At 48.0% G+C, this 5000-nt stretch overlaps 1 protein-coding gene across 1 annotated transcript in view; it reads right to left on the bottom strand.

Moving 5' to 3' along the window:
• Window positions 1–5000, bottom strand: part of kcnq1.2 (potassium voltage-gated channel, KQT-like subfamily, member 1.2) — a 158526-nt gene that overhangs the window by 58446 nt on the left and 95080 nt on the right. The window lies entirely within an intron of this gene.

The following is a 5000-nucleotide window of genomic DNA, read 5'->3' as shown; positions in this document are numbered from 1 at the left end:
AATTTGCATTTAGGTGTATGGCTTAGTGTGCACATGTTATTTTAAATGTGTACACATATCCCATCCAGGGTATCTGTACATTTTCCAAGTAAAAATTTAAAGACTTTTAAGACCTTTTTAAGACATCTAAAAAAAAAATTAACTATACCACGGCAAAAAGATACATACGACAACTTAAAACTGTTTTATGCAATAGTTTTTTGTGAAACGATGCTGCGTCCGAGCAAAGATTCTAGATGCCCAGCGCAACTCCAAAAATGACAAATGAGCGTCCAGCTTAAGGCTGCACCGGACGCCGGACAGGGCTTTTAAAATCCATATGTCCGGCCTAAATTCGAACGTATGGCCACCCTATCGCTAACTGCCTTACCAACTCTTTCTCCTGCTCATTCTACCGCTCACATAGGCTGCCTGTGTAGGTCTCAGGCCTCGGCTACACCACGAAAACGTATTATTACCGTTTTCACACCTTTAACAACACCCGTGAAAAACATCTTCACTCTGCAACCACTACACTTCCTCCCGTAGCCTTATAGTCAATAACATTGCTTTTTAAATACACGAAACCGGATGGAAACATTTTACTCGCTCTCTTGCACTCGCTCACTCGCTGACGGTCCCATACGCAAATTTAATACCTCCCTTTCGAAAATTCAAGACATCCCAGACAATTTAAGACTTTTTTAGGCCTTAAAAACCAAAAGTTGTATCTAAGACTTTTTAAGGATCCACGGGAACCCTGCCCATATCATTGCACTGGAAATAAATTGAATAGTGTTGGCTGAGTAGTGTAAGCTAAGTATTTTGCTTTTTTTCGTGTGTGTGTGTGTGTGTGTGTGTGTGTGTGTGTGTGTGTGTGTGTGTGTGTGTGTGTGTGTATGTGTGTGTGTGTGTGGGACAGTAATAAACCTTGGGTTCATCTGGAGTCCAGTTGCAGGGGCTAGTGGGGGAGGAGACCTGGTCATCCCCACTGAGTTAATTCTACAGACGGCATCACAGCACAACGTATGGCCCTCCCATAGACCAGAGTGCCCTCCCCCTTCCCACAGGTTGATTCATCACATGTATCTTTAGTCACCTTCTCCTCACCAAACACCTCAGCTTCCCACACTTGCCACTTCCCACATCCAACACCTCTCATGCAGTTCAGCACACAGTAACACTCAGCTTTCAAACCCGCTGCCAGACGGTCACCTCTCCCCTAATGCCTCCTTAGCTGACAGTTCAAAGAGGATATGAGATGAATTCATATTGACTCTTTTTTTCATCTCAGTGGGCCTGAAGAAGGGACCTGACACAACTGCGTTGTTCCGCATAGGTCCAGGGGAACATGTGACCCCTCACAGGCGCACCGGCCAGGACATCAAAGCGATGGGTAAAGCTCCGGCAGGCCGCTCCGAGCGTCGTGTCTCCGGAGACGGCAGATTAGCGGGGAGGAACGCCGCCACCGGATTCCTGAACAATCGACAACATTCCAGGCACGCCGCATTCTTCAGCTGGCAATCTGGACGTGAGGACGCACATCATAAAAAAAAAAAAGGGAAAAAAAAGGCCTCGTCGATGATGACGGTCAGGGCCCTGAGAACAAACAAGTACAGACGAAAGAGGGGAAAAACTCAACATGAAAAATGGAGCAGTTAAAAAAATTAAAAAAAAACGGGAAGAGAGGGAGAGGACAAGGTGGAGGTACAGTAGGGTGCGGGAGTGGGGTGGGGGGTTTCCTCTTGATAACAGTGAAACAAAACCACTGTGTCACAATGGCTGGCTAGACATGGAGAAAACCTTGCCAGCCATATGAGCATCCTATTCACCTCTTTGCCTGAGACACACTGCAGGAAAGAGAGAGAGAGAGAGAGAGAGAGAGAGAGAAACAGGAGAGAGAGAGAGAGAGAGAGAGAAACAGGAGAGAGAGAGATCATAGTCATAGGGTGTGCGCTTGACGGAAAATAAATCACTCTGCTTTGACCAGAGCTCTTTGTAGTGCACACACAGACGGGGGTTATGGGGGGGGGGGGGGTGTATGGAGGGGGGCTTGTTTTGACTGCTGCTGTAACTGGGTGTGTGAGAGGGCCAAGCAGGGTCCTTTTGTGAAGTCAACAAGCCGCTCTGAGGTCTTAATTAGAGGACTGGGGTTAACAAAAGGCCCGAGTAGACAATACATTGCTAGAGCGCCGTAAAACACTGACATCAAAGTGGCCTGGAAACATGTTTCCCTCTTTCATTTCGCTTCCCCTCTCCTCTCGCCCCTCTCTCCTCTCGCCCCTCTCCCTCCAAGATCTTCAAAACATACCAGGAAATGCATGTGAACAATTCCCAAACAAGCTAGGGTCTTTTCTTCTCTCTCTCTCCATCTCTGTTGTGTAAAGAGGATGTGTCTGAGATTAGACATGATTGGGAGAGAAAACACATGCCCCGACAACACGAACCACATGCGCCCCGATCCAGGCCTGCCGGTCCTCGGCGGCTCCACAAATGTGAGCACATGTTCGCTGAGTAACCATGAAAGGGGAGTAACATGTTTGACACGGGCTGCGCTGGACGGGCGCAGATGGCACACGCCACAGCATTTGGCAGACAGGGACCTTGTAGCGCTGCACCCATCCCATAGCCTCCCTTCATCTCTCTCTCTCTCTCTCTCTCTCTCTGTCTCTTGAGTGACTCTGATTAGTGTCAGGCCCCTGCAGCTGAACTGCAAGTCCTTTTTCTTTCGCTGGTGTCAAACCCGGCATTGTTGGGGACCGCCCCAACTCTACACTTAAGACAGAGAGCTGTCGCCCCAGTGAAACAGCACTGGCACTGTTGCGGCATTTTTCATGCACTGTCAGATGACTTCAATGAGAAGGCCGTATGTCCAAGTAAATGTACGCCTGTAGAAGGGCGCGGCCTAGCACTCCTCACCAGTTCAGCTGTTGCGGCTACTTGTGTGGATGTTTCTTTTGAGACCTTTCAAAGGGCTGAGTCCTTTTTTCATAATCATACAAAGACTTGACCCAATGTCATCTTGCAATCTTTCTCTCTCTCTTTCTCTATCATTCTTTCTCTGTCTCAGCATTTTCTTCTTTTCCGCAGTTTTCCTGTTTGATTTGATTAGAAGCCAGAGCCATTCTGGTCTGTTATGAAGCATTCAAAATTCATTAAAAAATAAATACAAAATATCTGTGGCAATAACCATTCATAATCAATAAGCATCTATGGCAAAAATAGGTTTAAAAGATCAAGATAATAGCGTCACTCGAGGGTGGTTGGTTGTTTACAGAGTATCAATTCTTACTTCCTCTACACACAGTAACCACAATCTCATCTCGGTAAGGTTAGCAGTGCAGGCTTCTCAGTTTGAGACTAGCGCACAGCCACAGTCCCAGCGGCATGTCTCCAGGGAGTTTTCCCCCGACCTCAAACCCAGAGCTGCCATCTGAATGACCAAATATGACCAGAGGGGGAGAAGCACACAAACCTTCAATTTTCTTGCCACTCCGCTGGTACCCACTCAGCGCAGTTCCCCCCTTTGGCTGCTCCAAAGTGTTCCGCAGGCCCCCAACAGTGCTCCAAAAGCATACTGTGGTAACTGGAGCTTGTTTGCACATTTCGGTAATTGAATTTCATGAGTAATGCGGTTTAAATTTGACTCAGAGCCCCCACCCCTACTCTTTTTTTCACATGTACTTGATGGATAGATGACAAATAAAAAAATGAGATGTGAAAAAAAAAAGAACAGTATTGATTTCTGACGGGACTATCACGGGGCCAAGTGCAAATAAACCGACAAAGGTTGTAATTTTGTCGGTGCTGCAGTATCGGGTTGCGGCAGGCGGTTAATGGAAAAGTTTCAGAGCAGTGAGTGCTGCAGCTCTCCCTCTGTTTGCTTAACAATCCAGAAGGTCCCATTCCTACAGTAGCTTTTACCAACATTACCTCACCTACAAGTAAACACTGGGCAAACACCACACTCTCTCAGTGTCTCAAAGCGCCCGTGGACCGAAGCACTACCATCACGGGGTGTGCAAAAAACAATCCCTCTCAGCGGCTAGATGGATTGGAAACAGTTCCTGAGCACCTCCGTCACTCTGAGGCGATGTAGCTTTAACTGTGGTGGGGGACCCGCAACTCAAACCCCACCTGAATGGATGCCAGGTGACCGGGTAAACCCTGATCCTGCTTTTGTAGATTCTGCTGAGCACTTATCCTTTAAGCATAAATATAGCGCAGTTTCAATTAGCCCAAAGCTCATTCACATGAAAGACGGGTCATAAAGCAAATGGTGAGGGCTGTAGGTCTATTGCTAGCATATGCGCACACACACATACTGTACAAAGACTAAAAAGACACAAACACCCAGTCAGTCGTCAGTGCAACACATACTCTCTCACACACACAACACACATACTCACACACACACACACACACACAAACACAAATGTTGGGAGGGCAGGCACGCTCGGGTCCCTGAAGAGCCCAGAAATGTGATGACTCTGGCAGTGTGGTTGTGATTAACACATGGGGAATGTCCACTCTCATTGGCTGGCTGCTGCCTTTGTGCGGCATGGTGGTGCGTGGCAGCGTGGCCAGGGACAGGCAGGGAGGCACGGAGGGACCTTGATCACACAGCATCTCAAGCTGCCAGCGGCTAATTTTAAACGAGCAGCCACGCAGATCAAAGGGCCACGCAAAGTGGCCAGTGAGCGCTGAGACAAAAGCAGGGGACGGGGGTTTCATGTGCCGTGCCATACCACCAGTGAGAGAGAGAGAGAGAGAGAGAGGGAGAGGGAGAGAGAGAGAGAGAGAGAGAGGGAGAGAGAAAGGGGGGAGAGAGGGAGAGCGGGGAGGAGAGAGGGAGAGAGAGAGGGAGGAAAGGGGGAGTGAGGGAGAGAGAGAGGAAAAAAGAAAAGGAAACATCAACACAGCTGCCCCACTTGTTTGTGTCTCATCTTCAAGCCTGTTGGACAGCAAAAGAAAGAGAATGACTGAAGGGTTTCGATGAAATCATTTCTCTCTTTCTCTTT

The sequence above is a fragment of the Alosa sapidissima genome, chromosome 11 (genome assembly GCF_018492685.1).
Source record: "Alosa sapidissima isolate fAloSap1 chromosome 11, fAloSap1.pri, whole genome shotgun sequence".
NCBI lineage: Eukaryota > Metazoa > Chordata > Actinopteri > Clupeiformes > Clupeidae > Alosa > Alosa sapidissima.
The sequence above is the reverse complement of the archived record's forward strand: the minus strand, read 5'-3'. Positions and strand labels throughout refer to the sequence as shown.